The sequence below is a fragment of the Opisthorchis viverrini genome, assembly GCF_000715545.1.
Source record: "Opisthorchis viverrini unplaced genomic scaffold opera_v5_318, whole genome shotgun sequence".
In the NCBI taxonomy this organism is placed as follows: Eukaryota; Metazoa; Platyhelminthes; class Trematoda; order Opisthorchiida; family Opisthorchiidae; genus Opisthorchis; species Opisthorchis viverrini.
Genome location: NW_008751974.1, coordinates 491,181 through 508,561, shown reverse-complemented (window position 1 = coordinate 508,561; position 17,381 = coordinate 491,181).

The window sequence follows — 17,381 nt, the reverse complement described above, 5'->3', positions numbered from 1 at the left end:
GTAATCCGTGACTTGGCTTCTAGTGTAGGTCAGTCTATTGGGTGATTTCGATTTTATTAATTGTTAAACCTGGTCTGATGAGAATTAGGTTGTCCGCGAGGCTTGATGACCACACATGCAAAAACATTTTGACCGTAAATTCGTAGTCACTTGATTGTCTGAACAAACAAACAGCTGATTCGGACCGTGTTTCACAAACATTTGAAGTGTAACAGCCTCATAAAATTGTTGATATCCACCTGGTCCGAGAGCCATCATTTTGAAAGCTATAGCCCTTATTCCTGTATCCTTCAGGTGAATGATCACAAAGCTTGACCGCCTGGTATACTCTACTATCTAGGCACTTACTTGTATGTAGATATAACTACATGCATATATTCATGCATATATATGTGTATATATGTTTTGTAAGCTATCCTAATATTTTGTATTGTTGTGCTTAGAATATTTATTTATTCATCTGAGCTGAAATAAAAATCAAATTGTTCTGCCCAGATTTGATTTGTAACCACAATTCTTTTCTAGAACAAGGTGAGAAAGTTTGTCTTTAATTATTTCTCTCAAGGTTGATTAAACCACATTCCAACATTTGAAATGTCAGCGATGTGAACTACTGTGGCTCCCAAAGTCTATGTTAATGCAAGTAAACTGTTCTTTATGAAAATTTGAATATTACCAAGCCTGAACTATGCATGTGACAACTGCAACATCTCAGTAGCGCTCAAGCGCCCTCCCTGAGCACGTTGGCTGATTTTATGGCTCAATGACTCTCTGTGTATTGCCTTTGAGTTGTTTGCCTCCGCTGGAAGAGGATGAGTGCATAGACATCAAAAAACCTAACAGATCGTGTAATTCCTCATCCTTACTCGGATCTAAACCCTTCTAATCTTATGTGGGATACTATTTTATCAACACTATATTGGCAAATAAAACGCATCTACAGACAATAAGAATTGGCCCTTAGTGAATGCTCATGGTGTTGTCTAACATGAGCGCTAATCTTCACTGGATTTTACGGTTCACGGATCCGATCGACAGGTCATTTTGAAAAAGTTGACATTTTGTTAAACATGAAGCCATGATAAAGTTCAAAACGTTGGAAATCATGGCTTAACAAACTGTTGACGGCAGCATGTCCGTGTTTGTGGTGATCCATGAGCTTAGTCCCTTGCAGAATCCAGAGAATACCGAAAGTCCTTCAAGGACACACGCGGCCCCCCTCCCTGAATTGGGACTCTGATATTTTTACGTCTTTGTAATGGGACATATTCGAAAGTACTACATTTCACAATGCATCAGTCTTAAATTGGTTCCCACTGTTTTCGACACCTTCCTTAAATGTATTCTCCTATGCAATACGCTCTGCGTTCTCCATCGCAGGTTGTTCCCCTCTGATGGACATTACACATAAGTCCTTCAATGCACTTATTTCATTAGTCATGAAATTTTTTTAGCAAATAGACCTCGAATATGCGGTGTCCAACCTCTGGTCTTTTGGACTAGAGAAAAAAGTTCAATTGTTGGAGTTTTTTGTAAATGTCTAATCCGGTGAATTACCACACTATTGTTCGACAGCTGACAATGTATCAGACACATGACAGTACTTGGAAGACATGCTGGTCATATTTGACTGCGCGCCCTCACTCTCTCTCTCTCACACCTTCTCCACAGAAACTTTATGGAGACACACAAACAGAGGGTCTCGTGGGTTATAGACACTAAATCTTTTAAGTCATCAAATCCAACGTTTATTTGTAAAGTTGACAACGTCACAGTTGCCAGGGCAGCAAGTTGACTGATCAGAAGATCGTACACACTTTTGATTGAATTGTCACTTGTATCAGACTGCCTGCCTCGTACAACTTTGAACACATTTGGGCTGTCTAGAATTCACTCTACTTCAAACTTCATAAACCAGCAGGTGGAAAATTTAGGAGCATGTCACCTAAAACGCCCGTAAGAACGGATATTTTTAACTTCTCTCATTCTGCTCAACGTGTAGCTGTCAGAGTTTGAAGATTTATAATCCAATTTGCACCCCTGTTGAGTTTATTATCAGTCTGAGTTTCGAAACCTCCACATCCTGCTGCTCGTTGAAACAATAAAAAGACATCAATGAAACCACTTAATCGACCGAAGTGATAAGTGCTCGTGAGCTACAACTGATGCATGGAGTTCGATGATTCCCTAGTGGATGTGCAAGTGTTCTCATTGGTACATAGTGATCACAGGTGATTTAGGAGTAAAAGAAGGGTTCATTAGATGTGATTAAAAGAAAGAACTCTAATCCTAGTTATGAGAGTGGAGGCGCTCCGCATGCAATCCTGCATCCCGCAGTTATCACAGCAAACCCTGAAACAAAATTTACCGGACGGGTGTTCCTGGTGAAAAACATTTCGGCTCATTTCTCCAAGGCCCTACTGCAAACTCCATTGCAAATTTCAGTGCAAAATGGAAGTTATTTACGGCTGTACCTCACTAAATGATGAAATAATTGAACGTAGGTAAGTAATCAAGAGTCAGAAGTGTATGGAAGTAAAAGTCAGTTATAAGCATTTGAAACATCTAGATTGAAGAAGCCGAATAGGCTGAATAAACTGCACATAATGCACAGCAGGATGTCAACTTTTATGGAATCAGGTGCGGAAGAAAAGTGAGTTTAGAGATCATGCGCAGTGTGATCTGAGTGATTTGGTAGGCACTTTGCAAATTATTTGGGAATAACAAATACTCAGCATCCGGAGATACTGTGGATGGATTCAGATCCCATTTCTGTTACACATAAATATCACGTGAACAGTGTAGATGTCAGGTTAGTTATTAACATCAAAATACCCACAGATCATCTCCTTCAGCCCTTTTGTGAAGGACGGCTGTTAAAAGGGTAATTTTTTATGATAGCACGGGACCAATTTTCCTATTCTTATTAGAATGATCGCCCTATTTCTCACAAATATGAGACTGCAAGTTCTTATCTGTCGAAGAACCTTGTCAAAATCAAAATAAGCATTACGTTTTTTTCTATATATATACTTTATGTAAAAGAAATGACGCCATCCTTAACTTCAGGTGGCTGTGGAAAAAGTCTCATTGACATGATATAAATTAAGGTAGATACAGTGAGCGGTTTCACAAGAGGCATTTAAAAACTCTGTCAGTGATGTGTCAGCAGAGGCATCCCGAAAGGTTATGATTTTCCAACAGAGCAAGGACTGGCCAATCGGTGTCACGTGTTTTTAATGTGCATTTTGATGTTTTAACAGTGATCTGCACACCAAAGCGAAGCAGATTATAAGTTGCACACCAAATTGAAGCAGACTATAAGTTCAGTGAACAGCATCTCTGATTGGTTCGCTGTAAAAGTGTGTATATTAGAAATTAGCAAAATATCGAGAAAAAATAGACTTTTTATACTATGCATTTTACAAACAGGGCAGAGGTAAAGATAAACAGGTACCGGAAGGAGATGATTTGCTAATAAATTGGGCCCTTTCTTGATAGTGAGCAGGCACGTGCGCGTCAAACAACGGTTACAGTAATCATTTATCCGCCAAACACACAAGTTGAATGCTGATGGCCAGTAGCTTTCAATAAAGCTAGCTATTTGTATCAGCCTAATAGTGCGCTCCACCCTAGGAACTACGTCATTCCGTAACGTATCCCGTCGAATAAAATTTCATTTTGATAAGGCCTATATAGCCCTAAGCCAAACTGTCGGTTCAGGAACAGGACAGCGCTGAAGGACGGCGGTAGTTAAATATACACGTAAGAATGACCAAGAGCATCGTTTTTACGTAGAGACGTTTAGTGTTCCAAAAGCCGTAGGTTGGATCAAGATAAGTTGAAAAACCGAAAATGTGCAGAGAGTTCACCCAATCTCTCAGAATACAAACTCGGATGACGAATCAGGGCACCAGGCGACCCAGCTTTCTTGGTGACAGTGTGCCACCGCAGGACAAAATGTCACTTATTTTCATTGCCATAGTGAAATGCATAACAAAAGATTAAAAACATTAGGAGAATTTCCTCTATGTCACTCATCAGAAACTCTTTTACGGTCCACCAATGTTTTCGCTCTTTTTTCGACTGACTTGATGGGCTTGGTGCCCACCAACTTCGGTGCGTTACTTCAAAAACAAATGGTACGCACACGGGGACAAAAAGCTTTTGTGAAGTAAAATAATTTTAATCGAAATCTCAACATATTTCGGCATCCACCGTTAATCAGACAAAACTGAGAGCAGTTCACACCTTAGCTATTCGCTTACATCTACCGACCACGTAACGTCAACGCAAAGTATTTTTTGTTGCCACATTTGTCCGTTGGCGAGACTTACTTTCGCAACACTTGTCTAGTTCCACCTGGTGTGCCCACAACATTTGCCTACTGACAACCGTGGCTGATAGATAAACATACCCACCAGCTTTTGGGACTTGTGAAACTCGACGCCCAGACAACTGTTCGAAGAACTGGTGACACTTTGGCAAACAAAGAAACCGGTATAGCTCTTTTCCTGCTCAGTAAATCAACCTTGCTGGCCGTCTAAAAATGAAGGAATTAAATGGCTAGCTGTGATCAATGCTTTCTTAGGTTCTTCCCAGATGTTTGTCTTCTATGGAGCTTGGTCGGATGTTAATAACATCTTCAGTACGCGTAAGAATGCCTTGGAGGAGCATACAAAAACAATGGTTGGTTTGTTATCCCGGCATTCACCACTGACTTGCGTTACTCCGTCTTAATAAGTCATGTAAACATAGGAAGTAGCAGGTTCATATTAGCAAAGTCATGAAGTGCGATTTTTTCATAATATTTTAAATCTTTTTGAACTAACCTGATAGTTCAAGAGAAATCTCCTCGCCTATTTTGTACTGGCGGGCTATTTTGTCATAGAATGATTACTTCGTTTACCGGTGACGAACACCTCTGAGGAAGGTTTGTTGAAGCTCTCCGCATGAATGGTTGGTAAAGTTGTTTTACTCACGGATATTTAACACTGCTTGAAGTGCACGTCCGTAACGGTTAATCCTAATTGACCCAAGACAATTACGATTAACAAGGTAGACTGGGGGGGATGTAAAACAAAACAGAAATCCTAGGGCTTTGATCTACAAGCTACAATCTGCGTTCAGACATTTGCGATCTTTGTTCATTCACGGAAGAAAGTAAACAAAAGCTACACTAATTAAACCGCCCATTAGTCGAGTTCCACATGTTGTATAACGTGCCTCAATGCACCTCTGGCCTTTTTTCAGGACAGATGCAAACCTCATTTCTCCACACAGGTTAAAGTCTTTCTATTCAAGTGAATTTTATGCACCAATTCCTTCTCGGGTGAGAACAGACGCGCTTGAACTATCGTCTCTTGTTCCCTTGTGGACTTGAACCGTCATGAATGCAAAAACATCCTGCGTAAAAACGGGACATCAGTATTGAACAAATGAATTTTTGTGTAAAGAAGGATGGTTTTTTCAAGATTGGGGTTTAAAACTCGATTTTTAATAAATCCGCGTTTAGTAATCCGGACGGCGATTGCTTTTTTACGAGTTGGTGTTTTGCTTATGTTATAATAGTGGTGCAATTATCAATTGCCTTGTTGTTCGACCTATTCAAATTACGCATTTCTTATAGTCATCACCTCCCTTTATTCCACATTTATTCCACCGGATTATTTTCCGCCATTTATGACGTTTATATAAACACCGCTTGTTACCCGTCCCACATCTGTTGACCACTTATTGATTATCGAGTGTTTTTTCTTTGCCATGTTTATTGTTTACGTATATATTGGCATCTTTTGAGAAGCAAATGTTATGAAACTGACAAATTGATAAAAGGCACATGTTTAAATTGAGAAATGTTTAGTTGAAAAAATCACTGTACTTTACGTTGCTGAATTTCAGAGATGTTCTCCTGACTATTTGTTTCACGCCCTCATATCACACTGGATAAAGGATCCAGGCGAAAGTTTCGATCGAAACAAAGGTTTGGTGTTCGCGATTGAAATGGCACTTAATCAAAAAGAAACAGCAACTATCGATTTTGACCCAAAACAACAAGCAGGACATGACTGAGAACATTTACTCGGTTAGGAGGAAGCTGTAAAAAATTTCTCCAAAAGTTTCAAGTCGTGTACTTTTTGGGATGGCGGTCAAGTAAAAGAAATCAAGGTCGGATCAGTCCATTAATTCCACAGAAAATATCCATGGCAAGGTAGACAGGAGGAATAAGTCTCTGTACCTAGTCGTTTGTTTGGTTTACGACCAGAAAGTACATCGAGGTTTCACATTACACTAGAGGCCCTACTGATTCTTCCTGCATTCAAATACACCTTCTCCCTGGGGAGTAGTCTTGAACTGGCATCCACAGCAAGTGCAAGCGTAAGCCAACAATGAGAGCTTATTCCTTTGACCAAGCAGTGAACAAGCCCTAGGATCAAAGCAGTACGGCTTTGGATGTCTTCACAGAGCTCTAACAGGAAAGCGCTGGTCGCTTTGGTTAAATTTTTCAAATAAGTAAGTATAAACCTCAATCTGATGTTCTATATGACCGGGTCAAATAAAGGGGCGAAATGAGAGATATTGAAAAGGAAGGAAGGACACTAGATTTCTGACACAAAAAAGAGATCTGGACTGTAAACTAATAAGAATGGGTGCAATACTAGGCCGATCTGTAAGAAGATCATTTACAACAAAGTTGCGAATGACTTATCCTAATTCGCAGGTCTATTGTGGTTTTAAAAAGTTATTCAAGAGGATTTCGCTTGAGAGCAAATAGCTGAATTGACGGCAGCACTGGCCTGTCAGAGATCAACAGCAAATCAGTTCCATACTGAAAAGATTAAAAAATGCCTTATTGGTGCTCACATACGAATTATTTGATGTTGACCGAAGAAGCAACTACCATCCACTTGAGATTTTAACTGATTTTGCAGATTAGTGCCATCCGCTAATTGCTAGTAAGTTGTTCAGGTGGAGAATAAGGTGGAAAAAATGTTACTGACACCCCCGGCTGATAATCCGGAAAGGGGAGCGACCGTTGGTGCGTTGCAGAGGGAATTTCAGCGACCCCATAAGTAGTGCGTCATTTTGTAGGTTTTCGCCGGTTCCAATTACCTAAACTTACAAAAGTGCAGTCTGGTCAGCAGATAACTAGAAGAGCTAGTAAGATTTCTGGTCTCTGCAGATCACTGCCGAAAGTTTGCTCTCTTGTGGAAAGCGCACTAGAGAGTACGCTTGTCCGTAGCTTAGCTGCACTACAGGGGTCGAGATGGCTCAACTGGTTGGAGCGCGAAGTTACTGACCAGAACATCCGTGGTTCGTTCCCGGCCTCTACCTTTCGACTTCCCTGTTTAGGCTTTGGCAACAGGGCAGTATCCCAGCACTCGTGCTTCCTTTGGGTGGCATGGCAGCTAGGCACCGGAAGGGTGGTACAGCTGAACGATTTATTTATTTATTTTAAATAGCTGTACTACAGCAATCGAAGACAACCGTGCCTCAGTTGTGGTTGTTGCGGGATATGCACAGTGTGTCTTCATCAATCCCCGCCAGAATGGTCACCGGGGACTGCGCCTACCTGAGGAGCCCCAAGGAGGGTAAAACCGGTCGTGGGCTGTCGGAGAGTTTTCAGTAACCTTGTGAGTGATTCCTTTATGGAAATTACTGCGATATCTCGAATATCGTGTCAACTAAATGATGAGGCCGCCTGCGTGCAGCACATTCAATTGTAGAATATAATAAATGAGAGAATAAGCTGAGATTTTTGTCAAAACCAAATTGATTTGCACATGAGTGGGCTTCTCGAAAATGGAATTAAATTTTTACTTATTCTAGGTTGACCCATGGCATCCAACAAGAAAGCAGGACCCTAGTGAGATCCATCCTTAAGGCTAGCTCTTGCGTTTCCAGTGCATCGAATTTGCCGGAAAGCAAATCATACTCGCATGCATTCTTGGAGGCCATGAGAAAAAATGAGTAATATTTCCAAGAAGTTTGTAATTCTTTCAAAGCGCTGTCAAAAAATATATCATACATTATTGTTAGCATCAGCAAACTTTTTCATGCCGTTGTAAATCCTTTGAATAAACTCAGATACAACAAAGTACCATCACTGCTTCACACTGATATTATCCCGGCGATAGTGTTTGAATAAAATTAGACTGGGAAACACGCCTAAAATTCACCCTGCGTCATCGATGAGCCAATTGCAGTCGCTAAAGTTACTCAAGTCTTTCTTCTTCCATTGTGTTTGATAGATTCATTTAATTTCTTTCAAAAATGCTGGACTAGGTGGCTGCACTTTATGAAGAAAACTATTATGTCCTCTGGAAGTTGGTTCATTTACAATCAAAACAGGAAGGAGGGAAAGTCAAATCTAGTTGAGCCACGACTGTCAGTCAGGTTATTATAGTAGTACTATTGTTCTTACCCACTATGGCACCAACCCTGACTTCTTTGTCCAAATATTTGCTGAAAATGCTTTTTCGCAGAACCCACTCAGCTGACTCTTGCTTCTCTGGTAAGCATCATCCAAAACCCCAGTTAAGTCCCTCTGTCCACACCAAGAGCATTCGCAATGGTGCGCTGGCAATGTGGAGGATGATTGATTTTATCTGCTACATTGATTCGCCTCATTTCGTTAGCTCAGACCTCCTTTTTCGTGAGATGAGTAAAACTACTTTATCAAAATTTATGTCAACAAAGTCTCCCGTGTCTGTACAAAAAGGGAAATGCAAGGTCCTAGGAAACCAAAGAGGTCGGGAAGTGGACATACTATGTAAACAAATGATGTTAAATATGCACTCATTTGGGAAACCAAAGGGGTCGGGAAGTGGACATACAAACAAATGATGTTAAATATGCACTCATTTGCAAACCAATTTGGTTCTCAGGCAACTGAGAACATCTCAGGCCTGAGAACATCAAAAACACGAGATTCAGTGGGTTCCAGGTGAGTCTCTCGAAAGCACCAAATTGGTTTGCAAATGAGTGTATATTCGCTAATTTCGTGCAATTCGGTTTCACGTAGAACACAAGGTTGACGGAAACCCGGGGCTTTGCCTACTTGATGAGCCCCAAGAAGGGCGAAACCGGTCGTGGGCTGTCGATGGATTTTCAGCAACCTTATGAGTAGTACATTACAAATGATTTTGAAGCTTCGTGAAGAAAGACGCGAACATCATAATACGAAAGAAATGTTTTGACTAAAATCTACGCAGCATTGAAAACCAAACAAAATGATAGAGAAAAACGTTTGCAGCATCGGAGTTGGTGTTAATCAAACAGAAAATTAGCAAAATAAAAATATATCCGACAGGTCACAACCGTTGACACGCAGCTGGATAAAACACTTATCCGTTTGGACGATGAAATGGTACGGTGAAATGCGAGTTTCACTCCTCAAAATATGCTGTACCCACATTCTATTAAGCAAGCGCACCTTCTCGTTGTATTGTTCGACTGAGCCGTTGCTTGAATGAGCACACTGCTTTTTCTCACAATATTACTGGAGATTGGAGGGACAAAGTCAGCAGAGCAGAAAATAGTTATGCGATATAATTCCTGTTCATTAGAAACAATCCGTCTGTGTGGAAGCAAAACAGAAACGAGGTTTTCCTTGACACATCTTACCATCAATCATTTAGTGATACGCTTCAAAAAGGCCCATAATAGTTACAGATCATTTCTCTTTTTTTCGTTAATTTCCTCAGGAGATGATGAGTGATGAGATGAACAACGGTAAGATTTTACGTTCACAATAAACTTGTTGCATGTCTGTAATAAACTTTACTCATCAGTCTGAAAACTAGGGTTTCTGGACTAAACTGTTTTGGCATCACCTACGCACCTTATCGGCGTTGGCTTTTATGTTCTGGCCCATGTTAGACCCCAGCTCCATGAAGCTGTTCTAAATGCTTTGTTCATTTTCCGCTTATACCTCCAGGAACCTAACCCGCAGAGGCAACCAATAAATCCAAATAAGCAACAGACTACTGACGGCAAATGCCGGTAAAACGAGTAATTCTATGGGAATTATTTATTGGAGTTACAACAGCACAAGCAGAACCATTTATTGGGGATAAGCTTTGGACAATTTAAAAATGTTCCTCGTGAAACCCGAGGATAGTATGTGGTCGCACGTTTTTGATGGTCAATGGTTTGAAAAGTTGTTCTTCCACGGCTCTATCTAAACTCCTAAACTAAGGCAAAACTGTACTTTTCAGTCGACAGACGGCACCAAGTGAAACGACTGGTTTCAGGTTGAAGTAGCTGGTCGAACCAACTTGTAAACCGACATTCGATACGTTCGCGTCTTACATCGCGTGTGCAAAAGCAAACACGTTAATCAACCCAAAACCCCGCCCTCAATAAAAGGTGGTACGCCATTCCGTTCACACATGGTATGCATGCTAGAAACCCGACCAGTAGAACGTGGATGGGAAGCCCACCACGTGAAAAAATTACGGTACCACTCTTTAGGAAAACATTTACGGAAAGTCAAACAATGAATTCACAAAAACGGCACGGTGACCGAGGGCGAAAACTGCCTGTAAAGGTCTTGTAAATCCATTCATGATACGCACTGGTGACCAAACGTTTTGATCATATATTTTGAAATTAACCACCTTGTTATCCCTCTAATGAATGTTCCAAGGACATTTCCGTGTCGTAAAGGCTTAAAACCCTGTTAATTCACCATGGTAGCAGTTTAAGCCGATTAGAAAAAGAGGACTGAACGCTTTCCAGTCGAACATTTCCATGTGAGAGGGAAACAATGTGTTCTCGTCACTAATATAAGCATGGAACTCCGCAACTTTTTTATTCAGATATTCCTTCATTGTTACGACGCCTGATGACAACTCATTACTTCACTGCCTGATTGCACGCGCCTGTCGCCTTATAGCCATTACGTATTGTTAGTTCGCTGAAAAGGTAGACTGAGGGTGACCTCTTCAGTGATTGAATCAAGTGTTTATTTTGCCCAAAGTCTGTTTCTTGTTAATAATACTGATGGCTGCTTTCTCCGCTAACCTCAAGAGGCAGGAGAACCGGTTCCAGTTAAAAGCTACTGAAAGCAAGGGATTCAGGTGAATCCTTCACGAAAAGCAGTAAGGTGAAGGAATGAGTTTAGTTGTGAAATTTATTACACTTTGGATTCAAGAAGCACATAAGACTAAAGAATAATCGTCGACTGCACTATCTGATGTGCTCCGACAGAGACAAAACCGATCGTGTGTTGCCAAAAACTTTTCAGTAAACTTATGAGTAGTTTCTTCATCATACCTACTGCTAGGTTACAATGGCCTGTATTCCTTATGTGTACACCCATGGCTATCCAGCTTAGCGAATCCAGCGCCTAAGTTTACGATCTTGCGCAAAAATTCTTGGCTCTGTTAGTTTATGATTTGAAAAAATTGGCAGCACTAAATGTACTACTGCTTACAGCCCTTGTTTTCATGGTTAAGCGGAAAGATCAGACAGATAAAAGAAACAAAACAACGGCTAACACTCCTCATCTCTTTGGAATCTCAACGAAGGTTCCTTCGTAAAGTTGCTGGACTGGTCCGCTGTCTACCTGACCGATGCCCCTTAAGTAGAACACTATCACAAGTTTACACAAAGATGCATAAGTTTCCGCTCTTTAACTGGCTGGCAACTGCTCCAATATATGGGAGCGGAAACCTCATCAAAAGCAACCCTCACCCATCGGTTAGGCGTCACTTGTACGGACTCTGGGGCAAAAGATACAGAAAAATATCATGAATAATGAGCTTATCATGCATTGTATGGTATTATCAAGCCAAACATTTGGAGTTGTTTCCTTATAAATTTCGAACCTAATAACCGAAGCTCGAAAATCGTGTTATTGCATCTATTTTAATGGAATGAGTATGGAGAACAGTAGTGAAATTTTGACTGAATAATTGATTGATTGAATGATTGAGCCATAATAGAAGAAATACGGCTCAAAGTAGAATGATGTTCACTTGCGTTCTCCTAATCCCACAAAAACTAACAACTAATCAAAAGTCATCCAGCAGGTTTCAAGCATCCATGGAGCTATCTGACTAGAAATTCAGACAGGTGGGTCAATCGATCGACGAAACAGGACTGCTACTGGATCGTCGTGGGAGGATCGCGCAAATCGCTCACACCACTCTGACACGAATAAGTTCACTTGTTCAGACATTAGAAATTGGGATGCATCCAGCGTACGCTGGATACTACTCAAACGTTGACAGTGATCACCCAAATTTCATTGAGGTCAATTTTTAAATTGGACGTTAAATAGCATATATGCAAAAATGAATGCTTCATCTCAGACTCAGGAAATGCTAACCAGACACTTCAACCAATGTATTGTCGTCACATTAAACTTCGTTGAACCTTGATCAGACCCCAACAAAACTCACTGGCAAGGGGGAAATTTTTGACTCATCAAATGTTCTCCTGGAAAACATAAACCTAGGTACGGCCTTGTTTTATAATTTGTCTTGAAAGGACAACCCTGACCTTCTGGAAATTGGTATCCATTTTTAACCAGAAAATATTTTGATATTTCGAAAGTCCTGGAGGGAGCTTCATAAAAATATCATAAAATGAAGACAATTTCAAGGTCCCTCCAAGTTTCTGTTGCTGTGTTCCTGGGATCATCAGTATATTACCATTAAAAATAGATTTTTTACACTAGTCGTCTCGGAAGAGTATAACATGCGAGATGCGCAAGCAAAAATAACTTACATTTCCGGATTCCAATCCGAGCTCAATCACTAGGCTCCCGCCGACATGGGCTCAAATACCACGGTGAGCCACTAAAACTTCAAACAGTTGATTACCCATCATGTTTAGCGTTTTTCGGACTGAGTTGTAAAGGCTGGTTATCATGAGACCCGTCGTGGCAAGAACGTGTAGGAAACCTGCGTTTTAAAGACGTGATGACTGGTTTTCATCGGACTTTGGTTACCTATCTCATTAGACATCTCTCACCTTTCTCATCTCCCACTATGCTGCCGCTTTACCAATGAGTTTTTGCTAATCACTCGCAGGGCTTTGCGCAGTATCCAAATTTAACTTTATCAAAAGCAAGTAATGTAATGAAATGCCGTCTTTATTCGTACGTTGCTCGCAGAAGCTTCAATGGTATAAGTCTTCTAACCCTTGAAATAAGATACTCAGATACACAGTCCACCAAATTAGTGAATCTGCTTTTACACATTCGTGACCATTTGTGTTTCTTTCAAATCCGTCATGAATTTTATTTGAAACCTCGTCAATAATGACGCAGACAAAAGCTAAAGTCAACGGGACTGGTAGGTACGTTCTTCAACTCTTGATTACAGCGCTTGGCAAAACTAAGTTAATAACCATCCTGAACACTTCACGTAATCAGAGCGCCACTGAGTTCAGTCATCGTTTGCCAAACTTTTGGCTGTGCGGGGATAGTGATACATGCTCTTATATGATGGTTTAATCAGATTCGAATCTTCACTCCGCCAAACCTTTTGTGTTTTACCAAACTGAAAATGATGATTTCCGTGACATCGTTCAAATATTTTGTTTTGATATGGATACACGAAGAAACACTTTTTGCGTGACGATTCAGCATCCGGTGAGTGTTTTTCTCGAAAGCACTTGTCAAAATATCGCGCGGTGATCCCAAATGCGTGACTGATATAGCTTCATTCTGTGGTAAACGACCACAGCTCATCCTCGCCATTAATTTCGCCTTAATTGCAAAAAATTCCTCTCGGGAGAACAACTCAAATACGAAGACGTCACAGACACAAGCAACCCAGGAAAAGTACAGAAACGTGCGATCCTAAGTGAATGAAAGTCCACTCTCTCCACCCCTAGTACTCGAAAACGTAAGGGTTCCCATTTACCTGTTTTTTATTTCCCATCCCCCCCACATCAGTTCCCTTTCCATTTTTGGCCACCTCATTTAATGTAAACATGTCCATTCCATTCTAAGGGCGGTCTTGGACAAACTTTCGGAGTGGTTTTCTGACGGAGTGGTGCAGTGAAGTAATCCTTATTAATTAGTCCGACTGGCGTTTCAAAAATAGATTTTGTCAACCCCTAGCTATTGGTGTCAGCAGCGTTCCCCCTCCAAAGATCAGCAACCTGCATTATGAAAAAGAGCTTGACCAGTCTGTACCGAAGTCCAACACTAACTGTTCAAAAAGTCACTACAGTGATGTTTACAAACGGAAAATGCCTCAAACCTGTTGTAAATATTGTCGTGAGAACGTTTCTAGATGTGGGGAAATTCTAAGGTTCATTCCTGTCGACTTTTCTGGTGGCTAAACATAATAACACGTTTCCAACCTCCCCTCCCAGGGAGTTATTTCGCATAATCGATAGGTTATTTATAATCTTCGAGCACAATTCAAGTTCATATCAGTTCCGCACCAGAAACAATCCAGCCAGATGACTCCCGATGACTCGCTGATATCGGCTTGACTATGGATTGCTCGCATTGAGGACTTCCTGAACGATCAGTATCCTCGTTCTTTGCATAGTAATCAGTCCAGTTGACTAAAAATGTTTCTGATACCGACAGGGTTTTGCAGACTGAAAACTCCCCCTCAGTGTCCATGGATTGACTTGGCTTTGAACACTGAGATCTGGTTTACTAGGAGAAATTCACACAAGCCGTCCACAACCAGCGCTGAACGGATAATCTGTTGAGCATTCAGAAGACCGCTATTTGAGTCAGCATGTTGTCAGGGCTTGCTCGGTAAGTGATTTAAAATTTGGAGAGGGTTCAAGTGGTAGAGTTGTTGAATAAGATCAGCTTTTTTATCTATTTTCAATTTACCCGTCGTCTCCTGTCTAGAATCTATAAATACCTTCTACAGTATTAACCATATGGAGTACAAATACCTGCTCAAAATTTACAAAATTTTATTCGTATATTCACGTTTTTAGAAGCTGTTTTTCCAATAAAATTGATTCGGACAGTTATTTTGACCAGTACATAGAGGTGCATTGAAAGATGGAGCATAGTCGAGTCTAGATAGTTTAAGCAGCTCACCAGAGGTAGTGTGAAGGATGCTTCAAGCTTCACACAGTTAGAGGAGATCCCTCCAGCCAGAGTTGATTTTTCATTAAATAGAGCTTCCGCAAACACTGGCAGGATTCATTACTCATTGTAGGATTTTGGTATCTGCTGTGAAGGAATTCTTAAACATCTGTAAATCATAGTACGGTGTGACCTAACGACTGAGTGCCTAGAAGTATGCTGCTTAGTCCATCTTACGTTAAGCCGGATGGATGACTCTGGACAGCCTTATCTTGCTTTATTCGGTGCACTGGATTAGAAACGCCCCTGTCCGTGGTCCCTTCAATCTAAGTCAGAGAACGACCTTTCGGCCGCATCAAGCCAAGGCACCAATCTGGCAGTGCTGAGCTTTTTTGGTGCTCATATTGCAGAGGATAAAACCTGAGGTTGACGAGAGAGTGATGGAGTGATGAGAATGATAAACGCGGAAGATGAATATACAGCTAGTTCAACACATCGGATCGTTCAAGGTCAGCATGCGCGCTAACCAGGGTGCAAAGATGTTACGATGAGTAAAGGTTAACATTAGGATTATTGAGTGCAAGAAGCATTCACTGAACGCTGCAATGAATTTGAACAGATGATCATTCGAATGAAATGAAGTTTGGTGAAATTTCCCGTAGGTATAGGTGAGCATCACGAAACATTTCAGAATGTGAATTCCGGGTAGATGATGAGGAAATCATGAGGATCATTCACAAAACACTATTGAGTTGAAAACCGAAACGTACAAAAGTGGATGCAGCGTATCAAGGCCCTGTATCCCATAAAAAGGGGTTCCAAGAGAAAAAAACTTGGGTTCGTGAGGAAAAAATATTAATTGGGTTACTTACTATTTTCCCTTATTCTGATTTTACTTCACCAACCAAACACATGGGCGTTTCACGCCGCTGAGAACTCGTCAGAACTACCAATGTGGGAGGTCAGAACATGAACAGACGAGTAGTTATCGACGGCAATTTTACACGCCCACAAGGTCGTTCGTGCTTCTAACTCACAGAAAACAACTTAAAATTAGAGATTTTCCAACAGCAGTTGATTAATTAGTTACGGTAGGTTCTGCAAACTCAACTGAGCGACACGCAAAAGGTAGCGAGAGCCAACTTCATGAACTACATTCGTAAGCCCTCTCCCAGTATCATAACTTGTCACTCATCTTAGTTAAAAAGGTGTCCTAGGTGGCAGAATTTTTAACGTTAATTGTTAATTACATCGGCATTATAAAAGGATCCCTTGTATAATATTGCAAACTATTGGGTCTGAAAATCAGCAGAAGTTTCGGTGGGTGTGCCTTCTTTAACCTGGATGGATTTCAAGAGCAAACGTTTTTTTTAGAGTGGTATTATCCGGCTGAAAATAACCTTTTCATGCAGAAAGCAAGACTGTACCGTACTATGTTGTTTCCGTGGAAGTTCCTTAGCATAAAGTTTTTGTTTTGATAAATCAACCTGAAAATAGATCAGCTCCTGAATACGAACGCCTAGTTTGTCAACTGCGTGGCATTTCCGTGATAAACTCACTGCGAAATCGGCCGCTTTTCAAGGGCCACCACCGTTGCTTAGTTCTTAAAGATTATCTTGACAGAATAAAAGAACTGCATTTTGTACTAGCGAACAACTTTCTCATCAATAGGTGTAGCAAGCGATTAGAACAAATGTCGAATAAATCAGCTGTTTTTGAGTTGTGTTGCGCGTTTATTACAACAACCTTTGTAAAAAAACAGATTCTTTCAAAATACGTTTGAATCTCCTGTGCACAAAAAACTCAACATAACACTGATTGTAATTCCAATAAAATTACGCAAGTGCTTCCTCGTCATATCACAGAATAATGATACAGTTGCAGCACATGTTCCAGTCCCCAAACTGGAGGACCAGGAGTCTGTGTTGGTCGGTCTTGCATGAGGAGCACCGTGCGAGCATCGCTTGGACAACCCAAGTATAGCTTTGTGGGTAGCGGAGGTTCACAGAATGTCACATCATGGTAAGGTCCAGTGTCCTCATAACGGACCACAGGTCAAAGAAGGTGATCCAAAGAATTTAACTGACTAGAACAGATCACTGAATCCCCCACCAACGGTTGAGTCTCCGCGAAGCCTTTTGGCAGTTTGGAGTTGTCAAAACGGAGTAGAATAACACACCTTAGGTTTTAAATATCTATTGACAGCACCAGTAAGGAAGAACACGAGTTGTTTTCCCTGTATCGTCTTGATGAGACTTTACGCTAAGTTCATGTTGTTTCGTTGGAATTTGGACAATGTTTCCTCATCATCCAGAAGATGGAACAGTCCATTCGCTAATCTTTTTCTACACTTTTTTGA